The sequence below is a fragment of the Macaca thibetana genome, chromosome 7 (assembly GCF_024542745.1).
Source record: "Macaca thibetana thibetana isolate TM-01 chromosome 7, ASM2454274v1, whole genome shotgun sequence".
In the NCBI taxonomy this organism is placed as follows: Eukaryota; Metazoa; Chordata; class Mammalia; order Primates; family Cercopithecidae; genus Macaca; species Macaca thibetana.
The window spans coordinates 37,714,261-37,732,861 of NC_065584.1; the positions used below are offsets into that span (position 1 = coordinate 37,714,261).

The 18,601-nt window shown below is 48.1% G+C and overlaps 2 protein-coding genes across 11 annotated transcripts in view; one reads left to right on the top strand and one right to left on the bottom strand.

The window, feature by feature from the left end:
* Positions 1-18,601, top strand: part of ERH (ERH mRNA splicing and mitosis factor) — an 892,055-nt gene that overhangs the window by 334,890 nt on the left and 538,564 nt on the right. Inside the window, exon 1 of one of the 4 annotated variants that reach the window (XM_050797418.1) lies at positions 8,146-8,155. The exons of the other annotated variants lie outside the window; for them this stretch is intronic. The gene's annotated coding sequence lies outside the window, so the exon portion shown is untranslated. Of the gene's footprint in view, positions 1-8,145; positions 8,156-18,601 lie in introns of those variants that run through there. 4 annotated transcript variants of the gene reach the window in all.
* SMOC1 (SPARC related modular calcium binding 1) overlaps positions 1-18,601 on the bottom strand; it is a 149,939-nt gene that overhangs the window by 89,369 nt on the left and 41,969 nt on the right. The window lies entirely within an intron of this gene.

Sequence of the window (18,601 nt, forward strand, 5' to 3'; positions counted from 1 at the left end):
TATTCCAGATCTTGATTATGGTAGTGGTTATACAACTATATACATTTGTTAAAATTCATAGAAGTATACACCTAAAAGGGGTCAGTTGTACCCCATGTAAATTACAACTCAGTAAACAAACAAGATAAAAACAACAAACACAAAACTAAAAAAAAAAAAAAAAATCCAAAGAATGTTTGCTTTGAAGGGCACATCAGACCCCCATAGGCACTCAGAGAAGTTTCTGGCGATTTCTCCGCCCACCCCCTTTAATACAAGCCACCATGCTAGGTGCATTGAGAATTATGAAAATAACAAGAACACAGGCCCTGCCCCTACAAGCTGATCTAGTTGCAAAGACTGACATCTGGACATATCTCCACTGGGGCTGCATTTTTGAAACCAGGAAGCAAAGCCTAAGTCACAAACAGATAGGATATGGGAAAATGGGATGCCAGAAAATCCAAGATGTGAGATGGTCACAGCAAACTCATAGAAAGGAAAAGAGAGGAGAGGAAAGGCAGGGAGGAAGGAAAAAGAAGCATCCATTTGGCAAAGACTCACTGAGAACCTATTATGCTCCAGGGCTCCGCTGAGTGCTGGACAGAGCAGCTGAACCTGTGTTCTGTGGGGCTAGAAGGAGAGGTAAGTTCAGACTGAAAGGATCCAGGAGAATTTCTCAGGGAAGGGGCCATAAACTGGATCTTAAAAGATTTTCACAAGTAGGAAGGGATGTCGAAAGGACACTCTAAGAGAATCACAACAGGTACACCTAAGTAGACAAGCAAAGTAATTTCAAGACAGAGTTTAGAAATTACCATTCATAGAAGAAATCAGCCCCTAGGGCCAGGTTGGGGAGAGATAATAGAGGATCCTAAAAGTTCCCAGCTGTCTTTGGTGTTTCTTTTGTTTTTTAAAAAAACCGAAAGCCAATGAAGGAAGTAAAACACAAAATCAGACCCGAGTTTTGGAAATCTTTGGCAAGGGCATGCAGACAACAGAGAAGACACTTAGGAGGTTACTATGCTTGAATAAGGCAGCAGTGGGATGGAAAAGAAGGGGCATATTTGGGCCAATGAAGTCGTTGGGTGTCCTGAGTAATAAGTGTGGCCACACTGTAGATGATGAGCTTAGCAAACCCATCAGCGGCCCCCAAGAACTATTGCCTAGTTACAGGCAAATGTGAGTTTCTGAGTCTAACACTAGGCATCCACATGCACACTGCCTCCCCTGAGAGGTGGTTATCCCAGGCTGAAAAGCAAATGCACCAGGTGGAATATGGACCAACTGGATAAAATAAGAGCACCAAGAACCAGATCCTATCACTGTCTTACGGAAGAGGGTTGCTGTCCATGGAGAAGATCAGTGGGCTTCGTAACTGCCCTACAGGACTTCCACGAGGCTAGGAAGGGCAGGGCAGGATGCCATAAGCATGCATCCTGGTGAGAAAGAAGGAGAAAGGAGGACAAGTTGAGATCAAAATACCTCTTTGCATGAGTGGCGTCCTACAACTTAAAAGCCCTTTAGGTTTTAGTCCTCCTTGGTCACCGACAGGACATCAAATCTTTTACTCAGAGGTGAAGGCATTTATTTTTATTTTCTGCTTGTGCACACATACCCCTCTCCTGTCACTAAATACTAAGGAAGCAGAGGCTGGAGAAAGTCACATGCCCGTTCCCTCTCCTTATCCCTCAAAGTCTGCCACCAGCACAAATAAAAACTCCTCTCGCTCCAAATCAAATAAACAGACAGCTCTCCAGGACCCAGGATCCAGATTTTTTTTAATCCTCTCAGCCCACTAGCATTGAGGGAAAAAAAATAGAGATTAAGCTGATGGTATTAACAAGGAGCCACAAAATGGTCTTATACTTGAGGTGCATCCAAGAGATCATGGATTATAAGGGAGGACTGAGACTTGCGGGGGTGCAAAGGCAAAGAGGACAAAGAAGGAGTTTCTTCATGCCCTTTTGGTTTGAAGCATACTGCCCTTCCTCCCAATGACACACACATCTGATAGGAAGGGTTTGTTAAATTAGTACCATCTCTCCACCTGGCAGGAGCAATTTATTCAGCCAAGGCTAGTAACTCCTTACAAAGCTATCCTGAACACTCCTATGAGCTCTGACCAGCAATATGCTCTAAGTTTTCATTGAGCATTACTAAGAACACAAATATCTAGCATGTCACTGAGCCTGCTGGCTTGCAGCAGCGAGCCCCGGATACTCCTGTGCCACCTGACCCTGGGCCACCATCCTCGGCTCATCATCACTGGTAGCATTTTGCACCCAGTGATATGTGAGATGTGTTTTACCACTGGGAGACTGAGGGAGAAGTTCGGTGGGGAGTGGGGAAGATGGCTGGGGTTGATCTCAATACAACTGGGTGCTGGGCAGCAACTGAACCCCTCTGGCTGGAAAAACCAGATCCCAAAACAGACAGAATTGTTTTCGCAAGAGACTTGTGGAGATTCTGGGCAAAGTGGGAGATGCAGAAGCTGAAAGTGCCATCCGAAAGATTCAAGTTCCCCTTGAGAGATTCTGGGTACTCACAAAGCTAAATGACAAAGAGAAACAGAAATTAGGCAGGTCCTTCTCCCCACCTCTGCATGAAGCCCATCCCTGCTCTGGCACCTGAATCGACAGCTGTGGCAGCAGTGGGAGATAGTCCCACTCACCTGGACCTGGCTCTCACCATGGCTGCAGCCAGCAATAAGCATCCTTTGGGCAAAGGGGAAATTATAACTTATTTGTGGAAGTATCCAAGGCACCACAAAGTGGGGACTAAGGGGACTTACTGTTTGAGCAGATGAGGGTCTTAGAGTCTTTGTAATTTAGGAGTAAATATGAATGTGGCACCATTGTGTAATCACAGACAGAAGAGACCTGGAAATACCAGTTATGAGAATAGAAGCTAAGGGGAGACTGGGTCCCTTTAGCAGACTGTGGGATTCCAACAGGCAGCCCCAAACTCAGAAAGAACTTGCAAAGGCCAGTGGGGGGATCCAGAGATTGATTTTCCATAAAGATGACACTGGAACTGGCTGTGAGACAAAATGCCTTAGTGATATGGTTTGGCTATTTCCCCACCAAAATCTCATCTTGAATTGTGGCTCCCATAATCCCCACATGTGGTAGGAGGGACCCAATGGGAAGTAATTGAATCACGGGGGTAGGTTTTTTCCCTAGCTTTTCTCATGATAGTGAATAAATCTCATGAGATCTGATGGTTTTATAAAAGGCAGTTCCCCTGCACACACTGTCTTGCCTGCTGCCATGTAAGATACGCCTTTGTTCTTCCTTTGCCTTCCACCATGATTATGAGGCCTCCCCAGCCCTAATGAACTGTGAGTCTATTAAACCTCTTTCCTTTGTAAATGACCCAGTCTTGGGTATGTCTTTATTAGCAGCGTGAGAACAGACTAACACCCTCAGAAACTCACAATGTGGCTGAAACGAAGCTAACCTGGCCCAGAGTCCGGTGGAGAGTTTGAAAGAGGTGGGAATTGGATAGTGCTTTAAATAAAAGGGCTGATCAGCTGAACCTGTTCATGAGCTGAGGCATGTATGCGTCCATCAGATGGACACAGGGACATGCGTGCACACACCGTCACACTCAGAAAAGCCCATAAGAAGTCATCGTTTGGAGGGCACAATCACGAGCTCTTGTTCAAGAGTCTAGGACCAAGAATGTGGAAGAAGAAAGCTGCCAGCTAAGTTACTTGCAAAAACAACAGCACTGGAAGTCTTTGTTTTCCTCCCCTCTGGATCTGCTCTGCACCACCAGACATAAGCCCTCCAATATCACAATATGTTCCCCAAAGGAGATGAATGGAGACCCTATCAGTGTCCTATAAGAGACCCTCATGCCACCAACAGAAATCATGGACACTCCTTGTCCCTCCTTCAGTGGGCCAAATGGGCCAGGTGAGCCCCACCCAGTGTGCTTCCTGCTCCATCCCCAATACAGCAACAGCCCAACAGCATCTTAAGGTGTAAGAAGCCCAAAAGCCACCCTCCAGGCCTGAGCCACTGAACCTGCAAGACAGACTCTCCTCTTGTCTGGGTCTCCTTTCTCATCCTGCTGCAGAGCTGCTGTTAGCCCTCACGACGCCACTACATGGGATTCTTGGTGTTGCTGCTGTTCGTTTTCTAACCTTAGAAAACATTTATCCACTCACATATTGTGCTTTTACCACCTACTGTTCCCCTTAGCAATATAAAAGGGCCCAAAACAGCCTCACCATAGCCCACCCACGATAAAAGACTTCCACAAATTCTAAACATAGCAGGAGGAAGAAGCAGAGTATTATACTCTCCCAGCCCCTGGGGAGTATGTCATAGCTCTGTAATAACTAAATGGAGAACTGGTATATTTCAGTGTCATAGGATTATCATGAAGGAAAATGTCATTTAAGTGCCTGTTTAATTTGGATGAAATCCTATGGCATACACACAGGCTCATCTTCATTTCCACTTACACAGTGGAGAGATTTACACTGACAAGGGAGATAACAGAGGAAGAAATGCTTTATCCACAGCACTTGAGGAAATCCACTCCCTTACAGCACTAAGCCCTGGGAATGAAGCTGAGCAAGTGCAGACTAAAACAAACAGAAGAGGAAATCCCAGTCTTGCTATATCATCGAATTCTGTTGGGGCTGTGTGTGTTTAACTCGTGTGCTTCCTTTCATTGCTACTTCCACTGTCATTTGAGATCCTGCTATACTGATTGATGCCTGGCTTCAGATCACCAAACACACAAGCACATACATGCACACGTGTGAGCATGCGTGTGTGCACACCCCCAAATACACACACAAAATGCTTTCAAAGTCACAGGCAAAAGAAGAGAAGAAATAGCTTGGCCCATGTGGGACTGGCGCTGTCAGACCATCTCGAGCTGAAAATCCCCACTGCATCACTCGGACAAGGATTGATGACTACTGCCCGGGCCCCAGGCTTATGTCTGACTTCACACAACTGTGAGGCTGTTCTGAGCAGGAGAGAAATCATGTTGACCCAAACTGGGCCAAGGAAAAGTAAATAAAACCATGTCAAATTCTACAGGCAGGAACGGGAGATCAGTGGAAAACCAAAGCAAACCCACTCCTGAGGAAGAGAAAGAATGGTTCTTCCACGTACTAACCCTTTTAGTTCCAGGGCAGAGCGAAGATCTTTCTTTTAAGGATAAAAATCTGTATTTGACTACGAGGATCTTTTTCTGTTAGTCCAGACATTTAAAACCCTTAAGGTCAGATTTCCCTCAAACACGGGATTAGCCAAACTGATTGAGAGGACCCTTGCCTTTGCACTTAGCAGATCCCATCTGTTAAGCAGTCCTGTAGAAACAAGATAGCAAGGGGTGGGTGGATCTACTCCCAGAGAGCATGCAGGGCACACCAAGCAAAGCCTGCACACTCTTAAAGAACAGGAACTCCACAGGCTTTCTGATGCGAAGGATAGCACCCAAAAGACTCAGGACTAAAGACTTTTCACCCAGCCTTCAAAGCAGTTCTCAAGACTTTTTATTGGCCAGGGAAATGCTCACAATATAAAATTAACTAAAACTAAAGCAGAATATCAAACATATATATATAAATATATATAATATAATACTTATGTGTGTATATATGTAAGTAATCTTTCTGCCACTCCAGAGAGAAAAAGAGAAAGACAGAAGATAGGAAATATACCAAAATGTTAATAGTAGCTATCTCTGAATGGTAGGAATACACATGGGTTATAGATGGGTTTGCTTTTTTTCTTGGCGCTTTTCTTGGCACTTTTCCAAGTTTCCTACAATACACGTTTTAAAGGGATGAGAGTGAGGCACATACAGAATCCAAACAGACTGACCCTGACCTGCCTTTAGCCAAGTTGCACCCAAAGTTCTACCCCAAATTCTGCTGTCACCTCAAATGCATCCAACACTGGCCAGCAATGGCCCACACAAGGCCAGGGACTGAGCGAAGCTTGCCCAGACTTGCAGTGGGAGGGGAAGGGGAAAGGATGCCTTCTCGGCTTCTTGATCTCTGGAAGTCTGTTCCTCTGCATCACACCTACAGTTCTCAGAAGCTCAGCACAGAACAACTCAGTGTCCTTTCTCAACAGTATCATTAGCATTGCAGGCCCAGATGCCCTCTCGGGCAGCGTCTACCCAGGCAACAGCGTCCTTACCACATAGTCTCCCTCTTCAGCTCAGATGACATGGACAGGCAGTCTTCAGCCTTCCATATGATGCTGCTTTGAATCTCACCAGTTGGGATGAACTCTAATGTCCCAAGCCAAAATGGTGCTGAGATAGGGCCTGCTAGCCACACTCAGCAGCCTCTCTAGGGCACACATGTAACCTGTATGGGCCCTCAGACTAGAAGGTGACAAAGGGTGGCGATATGTCATCAACTGGGAGAATGGGGGAGAAATGAAAATCACAGGGCCAAAAATAAGACCTCACAAGACATGCACCTGTAGCTTCAGGTAGAAGAGGGATGTGGAGGGATATTGGCTCTCCCATCATTGCTGAAAGATGCCCTTGGAACAAAACTCTCCTGGCATTCATTTCCTTGGAAAACAATTCAAAACCTGAAGGTAGTTTCATACGCTAGCTCCACAACTTGCCACATTCATTCGTTCCATAAATATTTACTAACCCCCCTCTAAGGTCAGCCACTGTACTAGGCACAGGATCTGCAGGGAGGGGTACACTGCCATAGTTCCTGCCCCTCATGGTCTTGTGAACGCAATCCTTACTGTTCCTATTTCACATCCTTCTAGGGTCTTGGTACCCTTGAGCTACAGTCAGGTCCCAGGCACAGACTTCAGAGTGGGGATACACCAAAGCCCAACCACCCCTGTGTTGCCACCCACATGTAGCAAGCTCCTTGGAGGAGGTTCTTCTTGGTCTGGCTCACAACGCAGATGCCTCTCGAAAAGGCAATTCCATTCCTGACCTAATCCAGAAAAACATATCAACTCTAAAGAGACCCTAGCAAACTAGCTGTAGGAGGGGCTCGGGAGGCCGCAGGGCAACTTCAGAAGTTGTTCAAGCTAATCAGAGTACTTAGACTAGGTTAAGACACAGAGCTGACTGCCTCCTGAGCCGCCTTCGAAAAGACAGGGCTAAGGGTGACTTGTGCTAGAGTGTTTGGTCTTGTATAAGAAACTATTTCTTCTAGGGAAAGCAGAAAAAGACAATTTTGAATTTTTCCTTTTTACCTTGATAGAGTATATCTCCCCAACTTTTGGTGCATTTAAAAGCATCTCTGAAGGGGACACTTAAAGTAGAGGTTGCTTTACTTTAAACAGATTCCCCATGCCAGATCTAAATCTATTTGGGGTCCCTGTCTCCACCAGAAAACTGCCTTAAAATTTTTATTTTAGTGCAGAAGTTCCAAGAAAGAAGACTACATTTATGTAAAACCTAGACTATAAAACACCCAATTGCACTGCTGAAATTTTACAGCATTCTAAGAGGGAATTAAAGAGGAAGAAGTCATAGTAGAATAGAAATCAGTTTCCAGGGGATTCTCATGTATTGCATGCCTTCTATGTGCCAGGTGCAGGGCTAAGAATTTTAAATAAATTATTTTCATTGATCCTGACAACCACCCAAGAGATAATCTTCTGCATCCCACTGTGCAGATGGAAAAACTGAGACTCAGAATAGTTGAGCAATTGATCAAGGCCATACAGTCAGAATTCAAACCCAGACCTACGGCTCCATTATATGACAGCCAACAAGGACCAAAGAACCGTGTGAAGACCCAAAGGAGCTAAACCCCCAACCCAGCCTTGGACTACATAAAGGCTCAGCAACTTAAAAAATTAAGTCCAAAGTTGTGATGTTTTTGCATAATTTAGTAAAGAAGATGTAGATTTCTAAGATCCTACCACCACATTCTTACCTCCTCCCATCTATTCCCTTAAAAAAGAGAGGAGTAGGACTAAACAAAGATGCTGAGTCCTTCAAAGGCCATAACACCTGGACCTCAGCAGCAATTTTTCCGGGACCCAACACTTTTCCCCTGTGGCTCAACCCCACCCCATCCTTCCTGCCCCACCTGGCTAGATTGGAGATTGCTCTGTCTCTCTCCTGGGGAGCTGCTCTGTAACACAGCAGGACGAAAATATGAGGGACAAAATTCAGAATCAATGCCGTTCTATTTCTGACGTGGGGGAAGGGGCTGTCCTCATGTATGCCTCAGTAGGTGGAGATGGATGCCAGACTAACTCAATGTCAAAGCCCTGGGCCAATGACAATACCCCAGTCATCAATCAGGGGGTGTGATGCTTCTAACAGAAACGAGATGTGAGCCTTCAACGGGACACAGCAAAGAAGGGGGTGCTGCTTGGGAAGGTCCTCCGTACTGGGCAGAAAATGCAAGGCAGGTGGTAAAAGCATGGACTTTCAGTGAGACACACCTGGGATCCAGTCCTTGGTCCTTGGACCTTGATCAAGATACTTACCTCTATGAACCTCAGTTTCCTCATCTGTTAAGGCAGGGAAATATGGCAGTTACAGTATCAAAGATGTTCTGAGGATAAAAGAGTGGGTTGGCACACAAAAACCATTTGATAAATCTTAGATGTTACTACATTAATACTTCCATTATTGACTAAATCAGGTTTTCAAACTGCATTCCATGGTTTCAACATATTTTCACTGAAGTTGGCAAGGATTCTAGATACTGGTTTGCAAACAAAGTCAAAGTTTGTATATTTTGTGAAATAGCCAATTTTCTGGCCAGGCGTGGTGGCTCATGCCTGTAATTCCAGCACTATGGGAGGCTGAGGCAGGCAGATCACTTGAGGTCAGGAGTTCAAGACCAGCCTGGCCAACACAGTGACACCCTGTCTCTACTAAAAACACAAAAATAAGCCAGGCGTGGTGGTGCGCACCTGTAGTCCCAGCCACTCGGGAGGCTGAGACATGAGAATCGCTTGAACCTGGGAGGCAGAGGTTGCAGTGAGCCAAGATCACGCCACTGCACCACAGTCTGGGCAACAGAGCAGGACTCTGTCTAAAAAACAAAAACAAAAACAAAAAAATGTCTTTTACATTTGTGTGAGCTCATTTCTTTCTAATTTTATATTACAGTGATTTTCAACACATAGCTTTGTAAAGAACCATGACAAAAAGAGGTGGAAGATATTTCAAGTTTTAAATTCAGAAACAGTGTATGTGTTACTAACTGTAGTGAGAAAAATGTCTTTCGTTTTTCAGAAACAAACAGGCATAATGAATTTTTTAAAATAATGAACATTTTAAATGGGAGAACGATGTTATTACAAGTCTACAACTGTCATCCAGTTTCTGAAAATAAGTAAAATACTAGTACGCTAAACATCTACTTTTTATTTAGACCTTTCCCAGAAGGGTCACTGTGTTGAAGTAAAAGAGTAAGATAAAAACTATATTGTAAAGATGTATCTTGTAAGAAAATTTTACCCTTTTTCGCCTGCGCTTGCTATAGATAAAACTCAGAGAACCGATCAGTTTAAACTTTTGCTCTGCATCCCATAATGTATGTCACCCTATGTATACTCATCGTTAAAACTCTCTCAATGGTCTGGCTTCCGAGGACACAGTCTGATTTGATGTAAGAAGAGTTCCACGTCTTCCAGAAATTTTAAAACTGCTGCCCTAGGCTGGTGTAGTCTTGCACAGCTTATGTCAGAATTGCTCAGAATGTCTCATGGGCTTACAGAAGGTGACAGAAGAACTGCTGCCACCATCCCCAAAATACTTTCAGCCCTGCCAGAGCTGCCTTTGCTCTGCACCCCCAACCCGCCCCATCACAGCTCCTGTAAGTGGTCACCAGGGAAAAGCCACACTGCCCTGCCAGCGTCTCTCCATCTTCCGGCACAGGGGCTCCCAAAGCACAAGGGTCGGTCCCCAGGACCACAAAGCCGCCTTTGAATGAATAGAGCAGAGGCCGGCTGTGATATCAGAACAAAGACTGAATGTGCCTAATCCGGCCTTTGAGAGCGGGAGGAGAGGGCTGCACCTGTATGAACAATGCTGCATCTGAAGCCCAAAAGGCACTGAAAGGTTCCTCCAGCTCCCACTGCCCCCATTCCTCCTGGTGCCTTTGTGGCGGCTTTGTTCCTCACTTCCACCACTCCTTTCACTTAGCACACCCCCAGCCCCAGGGACAGGAGGAGGCATGTGGGGCTGAGGGCGGCGTGGTAGTAAAGTCCCAGAAGGCCCCGCGCAGCAGAGGAAGCTCGTCACCTGTAACTTAGCCGTACTCATGCATTCTACAGCAAAATGGCAAGTTTACCATAAAGCCACTGTCCCCCTCCTGAGCCCTTCAGGAAGCTGTTCCTGTTCAGGGGCCGTGCCTGTGGCTTCACACATCTGCAGGCAAACCAAAGCACCCCGCTGGTGGACTCATGTTTTGCGAAACACGGAGGGTAGTGGTGAAGAAGGGTGTTTCCGTTCCCTTGAGCACGCCTTCACCATACAACCCACCGCGCACCTGGCGGAGGGTTGAGGAACAGCTCGGGTTCCGAGGAACAGGACGGCAAAGCCACTCCTTGGACTTCCAAAACAGGTGGAGGCTCCGTGGTTTGGGCCCTGGTGAGGTCGGTGCCCCGCTCCCTGCGCTACGCCTGCTCCACTTCTCATCCCATGCCTTGAGGTATAGCTTGGCTCAAGCTGCGTCACAGGAGGGAAAAGTGAAGAAAGCCCTCAGCCAATGACAAGAATCAGAAGTAGAAAGGCAGATTCCAGCCACAAATCTGTAGTCCTTTAACCAGACACTAAAGCGTGGCCATTTCTCCTTCCCCACCTTTCTCCATGTAAACCTTGACTGCTGCCACCGCCACATCCCCTGATTTTCAGGAGAAGTTTCTCTTATTTTTCATAACTGTGTTAAGACCTGGTACTGCCACAGTCTCCCTCAGCCATCCTTTCTAAACACATAATGGCTCTCTAGAAATCCTTTCTTAAATCTAACCTAAATCCTTTATGCTGCAGTCTAAGCTTACTTCCTCTTGATCAATCCAACAATTATTTCTTGAGTGCTCATTAGAGGTTTGACCCAGGACTCCCAAAGAACATGATCTGGCTCCTTCCTCCAAAAGCCAATGCTCTGGGTGAAGAGAAAAGACCAGCAAACAAGGAAGAGCTCTACACTACCCGCCTGCCATGGAATTGTCTAGAGGACTGACAGTGAGTGGAGCTGAAGGTCTTGGAGAAGGAGGAGTTGGGGCAGCTGAGAAGACTGCACAGAGGGAGCGGGACTCAGGCTGCCCCTTGAAGGATAAATAACATTTGGCCTCATGGCTGAGACAAGGAAAGACATGTCAGGCAGGGGAGACCACCCCACCCTGAATAAAATGGCCATGCATGCGCAGGGGACAGAGAAAACGCCCATTTGGCTGCTGCCAGATGTCTGTGTGAAGGTGGGATGGCTCCCTCAAGACAGCCGGGCCTCAGTTCTGTGGCCCAGAAAGAACCCATGGAAGCTTGGGTAAGAAAGTCACTCCATAAAACTGATGTTTTCAGCTGCTTGGTCTGGCCACAGAGGGCAGAACAGAATGAAGAGAAAAGAGAATAAATGCAAAATGGACAGTTAAGAGGCACTGGCACAAATGCAAGCATGAGGTGTTGACAGCAGCCTGGGCTATGCTGTGGCAGTGGGGATGGAAAAGAAGAATCAATACAGGAGATGGTTTAGAGGAAGATTCTGGAAGCAGCTGTCGCCGTCTCTGGTTCCAGCCTACTTCAGTAAATGCAATGGAATTAGGTCACCCCCTGCATTCCCACCTCCAGGCCAAGAGCAGCATCAGGCACTGGGAGGCAAGTGTCCTTGCCTGGGGAGCTGGCTTCAGAAGCCACTAGCTGACCAGGCTCTCAAGGTCCTCCCTTGACAGAGCTTTTCTGAGGCCTAAGCCCTGAGGCCCAGGAACTCCCATTTCCTGACCTTTTCTCTTGCATACCCGGGGCCCTTCCTCAGACCTCCTAATGCCGAAACCCCAGACCAGCAACCTGGCTGCTGTCACTTACCCAGAAAAAGTGGCTGGAACTGACAGTGTTGTTCCTCTGCACCCAGTCAGCTGCTAAGGGGAAAAACAGGCCTGCCCCAAAGCCACAGTTTGGTTCAAACAATTTAAACATAATGTTGCACAAAAGAGGACTCAGTTTCCTCTCACCCTCATGCCAAGAGCACATCTATCTATCCTGAGCAGTGTTTTTGGCACAATGCAAGTGCCTCTACGGACCTCTCAAGTGAAGTGACCCAGCAGCTCGTGGGCTGCTGGGACGGGCGGTGTGGTGGGACAGACAGCGAGGTCCCTCAGTAACTGGCCGGAGAGGTGCAGAGGTGGGAAGGGTGCTGTCAGCGGGGTGGGAAGGGTGCTGTCAGGTGGGGGGAAGGGTTCTGTCAGGGTTACAGTCACCGGGAACGAGAAGAGTGAGAGCAGAGGTGGGAACAGAATCAGGAAAGATCCAGAAGCCAAGCAGCAGAAGCATGTGTGGATTCCACAGCCCATCTCTGAAGTGAATATGGGGGTGGGGGTGCTCCCCCAGCCACGTCTCTGCCTCCCTAGGGGAGGGTCACCAAAGATGTGGGGCCGAACTCTCAAGTCCTATACCAGACCCTACTTGCATCTCCAGAAAAGAGACTGATCCCAGCTTGGCCCGGACGCCAGGAAGAGGTTTCTGAGTAAGAAGGCTTCTCTTTTCCTTCGTCAGCCTGACGCCTCTGGGACTGCCTCCTTCCATGTCCGACCAAGAAACAAGCCCCACAATCTGGCCAAACTCCCAATTACCACTAAGAAGCAGTTCCACCTGTGTTTAATCCAGAGCCAAGAAGCTCTTTATTGAGTTGTACTTTTCCCCAGGAGATCATATCCCTCCCTTCTTCTCTGGGGGCTTGGATTCCCAAAGAAGCCTCCAAGATTCAATACTTTGGCTTCCCTGAGCCCCAGGCTTCCCTCTCACACAGCTTCCAGGACGTGTCTCTAAAACACCCCGATGTCTTAGAAAACACTTGGTTTCTCAGGCATCTCTGTGGCCAACGTAGCACAGTAGTTAAGAGTATGGCCTTTAGAATCAGACAGACCAGGATTTCAAATCCCAGCTCTACCACTCACTTGTTGTGTGACCTTAAGCAAGTCACTTAACCTCTCTGTGCCTCAGCTTCTTCATCTGTAAAATAAGAATGCTCATTCCATGGATTGGTCATGAGGAATAGTGAGATGGTGCATATAAAGCTTGTAGCCTGGCACACTGTAAATCCTCCATAAATAGTAGCTATGTTTATTAGGACTATTCTACAGCCCTCAGACTGAAATTGTTTGGGAGAGGCAGATGGAGTAGGGAATGGAAGGGAAAGGCTTCAGCAAGAAGGAGGAAGGAAGCCTCCTTCCTCTTCCTTCCATAACGGGTGAGCATAGAGCCTCCAGGGATCTCTGATGTGGTAGACACTGGACAGTCACTATAAAGACACGAGATGCCACCTCAAGAAGGTCTCTTCCTATGCAACTTGCAAGCTTGCCACCCCTGGGGAGGCTCCCAGCTCCTGGAAGAGACCTTCCTGAGAGATCAGGGCCCTCCAGAGAGTTTCACTCCAGTGTACAGAGACTTCCAGATGGCCATTCCTTCTCCAGAAAGGTATCTTTCCCTGTCCGATACCCCAGCATCAACACCACCTAACAGTTGGGGGCTTGACCCCAACTGTTAAATTTATGACAAATGTAGAAAATAAGAACACGCATAAGCAGAGGAAGCATTATATTTAATACATGCATGTTTTAACTATTCAGGCTTTGAAGATATATAATATTAATAACTCTACTCAGATGGGGACATTAATTAGGCAAAATGAAGTTCAAAGAATTCTCCATTAATCTAGACTTTCCTCCCAAATTAATATGTGAAGCAGGCTCTTGTTTCACTTGCACTCTGAAATAAAGTCCTGGGAAGCAGAAAAGGGCCCCTCCAAAGACCACCTCTAAAGTAGTGCACATAGAAACCCCAAGGCATCCAGCCACACCACACCAAGGATCAGGAAGATCCAGAGCTGGAACCTCACTGGAGTTTGCAAATCCAGCTATAAAGCTGTCTGGGCTGGGCCGGACCCTTACCCCTGGCTGGCTCTGGCTCTAGCCTCAAACACACTGAGCCTGGATAAACAAACAGGGGATTACGCTGACCCAGACTACGAGGAGACTGCATTTTTGCCTCCTGAAAAAGTTGCAATTTGCCAAGAAAAACCATCTCTGATTCAGACAAGGAAAATCTCAAAATAAATCAGAGCTGCACATAGGCCCAGCACAGCCAAGGAAGCCTGCCTGCTTCCTGGAGGAGGAGGGCTGACTCAAGGTAAGCCCAACCTCCTGCTTCCCAGCCTGGCAAGCCAGTGACCAGCACCAGCCATCTGGGTGCCAGCCTGAAGCATTCAGATACACAGATCGTCCTCCAGGCCTGGCCTTGGGCAAGTCCCTTCTCCTTGCTGGGCCTCAGATCTGAAACTTCCTGGATTTCATTCAAGGCACCTTTTCTCTTTGGCAGGAATCGCACTGCATCAAGGCCAGCATCCCTCCTTTCCCTACTTGCCCAGTTCCCCACTGCCTTCTCTTCCCTGCACTGACCCCTTCACCCCTCTATTTATTCCCCTTCTAATTTCCTCAAGGGGTCCCTCTTAGCTTCACGTTACAGAACACAAAGGAACTCGGATCCATTACCCTTGGAGGAGGTGACCTGAAAGTCCCTGTGGGATGCTCAGTCCTGCCAAGTACTTGGTTCAGAAGTGAGCAGTCAAGTACCAGCATCTGGCCCTGCTAGCCTCCCTTCAGAAAACCAGAGCAATGGCTAGAGAAGTGTCTCCACCCCCAAGCAATCCTGCCCCTCCTCAGAGGTTTCCCTCCTACCATCTTTTTGTTGTTGTGGTTGAGGTGGAACCTGACTCTGTCATCCAAGCTGGAGTGCAGTGGTGCAATCTTGGCTCACCACAACCTCTGCCTCTGGGGCTCAAGAAATCTTCCCACCTCAGCCTCCCAAGTAGCAGGGACCACAGGCACTCACCACCACACCCAGCTAATTTTTTGTATTAACCAGAGACAGGTTTTCACCACGTGCCCAGGCTGGTCTCAAACTCCTGAGCTCAAGCAATCCACCCACCTCGGCCCCTCAAAGTGCTGGGATTACAGGTGGGAGCCACCACACCCGGCTTCTCCTACCATATTATTTAGCCCTACTCCCTATCCTCCATCCCCTCACATTCTCAAGCAGTTGTAAAGCCTTTCCTGTCCAGCACTCGTAGGCCCCAGCACAGACACACAGCCAATGCTCAGAAGTTGATGACCTGCAAAACCAAACCTAAAGCCCGGACCTTTTGAAGCCTCCTTGCATGCTGGAACAACTGGAAGTCAGTCAGCACGACATGAAGCATGTTCCACATATGTTACCTCAATAAATCCTTAGCTCTAGTTTTTGCCCTTGGGCATGTTGTTTAGCTTATCTGTGCCTCAGTTCCCATATCTGTAAAATGGCAATGATAATGGAACCACCACATGAGGACATTCTAAGCAAAGTGAAGTGCAAGTGAAGACACATGAAGAATTTAGAATTGGGCCTGGCACAGGTTGAGTACTCAGTTAACGTGAATCATTGTCGTCATCATCATCATCACCACGTTCAGGTCTTCACAGCAACCTATAAGCAATCCTGGGCAAATTAACTGAGGTTCAGAGAGGTCAAGTGACTTCCTCAAGGTCACCATGTAAAGAAGTGCTAAAACACGGCTTTCAAGGAAGTCTGCTGACTCCAACGTACTTTCCACCATTCCACACCCAATTATGGCTCTTTGGAGCCTATGTGCCATTTGGCTACAACAGGGAGCCAGGCAAGCTTCATCCCTGATGGGGCCCCAGTGAGGAGCAGAGAGTGAGAGGAACATGGTTTCTCAGCAATTTGACAGGATTGGTCAGAGGAGCTGGCCACAGGACAGAAAGTGGGGTTCTGCTGCCACTGAACAAAAGACCACTTGATCCTCTGCAGAGCCCCAAGGACCTGAGGCCACAAGAGAGAAGCGCTTTAGCAGGAGAAGGAATACAAACCTCTCCCGCATCTGCAGCCTGGCCCCTTAAGCCCTAATTTTTCCACTTTCCCTTCCCCAGCTCTGAAAGTTTACAGGACTGGCTGGCTGTCCTGCCCCATGGCCTAACCCAAAGCTTGAAGCAGAGAGGATGGCTTACTCCTCCCTGGTCCCTTGGTACCAAATTAAATGCAAAAATCCAATCTAGCTGGCGGCAGCTGATTGATTGGCCCTGGTATTGAGCCTTCTCCTTGCAAAATTTGCCAAAATCGGAACACAATTCAGAGATCTGAATGGCTTAACTTCATCACTGCCCTCAGAATCTCCAATCAGGAAAATCCTGCTTCTTGTTCTTCAAACAAAGTCATCGTCCAGGAGAGAACATAATTTGTGTCTGTTCCCTGGACATGCAACTCCCAGACTTTGTCAGGATTTTGGTAATACCAAGTCAGGAGCCAGTTCAGGAGACTGGAAAAAAAAAAATAAAGGCTTCTGATACTAACCAGCTCCTTGGGCCTCGGTGACAGAGAGTTCCTGGGGGGAGCTGAGTAAGTCTCTGGGGGGGTCAGGAAGAGCTAAGACTCCTCTCCAGGGTGTGCGCAGCCTTTTCCAAATGTGTCTGTCTGTCATAGTGGTCTGAGGTATAAGCAGGAAACAGGGTTTGATTTCCTGCTCTGCTCATTCTGATAAGAAAATTGGAAAAAGAACAACCTCTAACCTACAATGAACTTTGTGGACGGAGACTACCTGGTCTACAGTGAACCCCTCCAGGTTCCAGAGAGCCAGCAGCCCTGATTCACGTCTCTCTGTTCACTTCCTCCAGTGTTCAGTCTTTCAGCCAACAAATATTTGAACCTACTATGTGCCCAGCGCTGTTCTTAGTGCCAGAGACAGAGACACAGGGAGTAAGACACACAAGCCCCAGCCCCATGGGCTTTACATTTAAGGGGGTCAGGACAAGCACACACATAAATGGACAAAACAATGTCAGGTGGTAATCTGTGCTCTGAAGAAAATAAAATGGGGTGACAGCACAGCAAGGGACTGGATCCTATGGTTGCAAAGAGACTCTAGGGGAGGAGGTGATATTTGAGCACACACTTGAATGTCAACCTTGGGTGCTGCCCATACAAAATCTAGGGACAATCATGGTTCCTCCCCTCAAGAGCCCCCCAGTCTACTAAAGGAGAAAAGATGGACACACATGTAAGAGTCACATCCTACCTCCCCTAGCTCTCCTACCTCCCCTCCTCCCCTGCCTCTACCGCCTCCCCCTCCTCCCCTACCTCGCCTCCTCCTCTAGCTCCCCTCCTCCCCCAGGTCCCCTACCTCCCCTACCTCTCCTAGCTCCCCTCCTCCCCCTCCCCTACCTCCCCTTCCCCTACCTCCCCTCTTCCCCTGCCTTCCCTACCTCCCGTCTCTCCTCCTCCTCTACCTCCCCTAGCTCCCCTCTTCCCCTGCCTCCCCTACCTCCCCTACCTCTCCTCCTCTACCTCCCCTCTTCCCCTGCCTCCCCCACCTCCCCTACCTCTCCTCCTCCCCTACCTTCCCTCCTCCCCTGCCTCCCCCAGCTCCCCTACCTGCCTTACCTCTCTTCGCTCCCCTAGCTTTTCCTCCTCCCCTACCTCTCTGCCTCCCCTTCCTCCCCTAGCTCTCCTACCTCCCCTGCCTCCCTAACCTCTCCCAGCTCCCCTAGCTCTCCTCCTCCCCTACCTCCCCTAGCTCCCTTACCTCCCCTCTCCCTTACCTTCCCTAGCTCCCCTACCTCCCCTACCTTCCTAGCTCCTCTACCTCCCCTGTACAAGGCAGGCAGGACAATGTCGGGGAGGGGAGAGGGGCAGAGGTCATATCATGTAGGATTCGACCCAGGCCATGGTGAGGAGTCTGAATTTCATTTCCAGGTGCCATGAGAGGACACTGGAGGGCTTCCCATTAGGGAACGTGGGATTCGATATCCACTTCATAAAGAGGTTCACCCCAGCTGCTGTGTGAAGAAGGATCACAAAAGGAATGGGAAGTGTAGACCAGTGATTTCCAGGGCTGAGTAGATTGTAAATGTTCTCACCACAAAAAATGACAAGTATGTGAGGTCATGCGTATGTTCATTAGCTGGAGAGACAGCGTGCAGACAGTGTGCATGCAGCCAGTGCATTTGGGAGGTGAGCTCAACAGGGTCTGCCGATGGACCAGATGCAGGGGCTGAGGGAAGGAAGGACCAAGAGTGATCTCTAGGCTGGGGCCTGAGTGCATGGGTGAGAGGCAGTTGCCATTCTCTGAGAAAGGAAGTCTGTGGGAGGACTCAGTTTGTGAGGGAAGAGCAAGCAGAGGCATATTAAATTCTGGAGGCTTCTTGGATATCTGTAGCAGATGCTGTTGACACCCCACCGAGATCCCCTTTTTCTGGTTGGAGCAGTTCAGTTGCTGAAAGGACCGTGAATCTTCTCTCTATAGAACTGCCTTGCTGAAGGCAGCCCGACCAGGGGACCCCGGGGAGGTTACACTGCCAACTGCCCACCCCACCAGTGGCTCAGGCCAAGGCAGGACACTGCCATGCACCACATCTTTACTTAGCCTCTT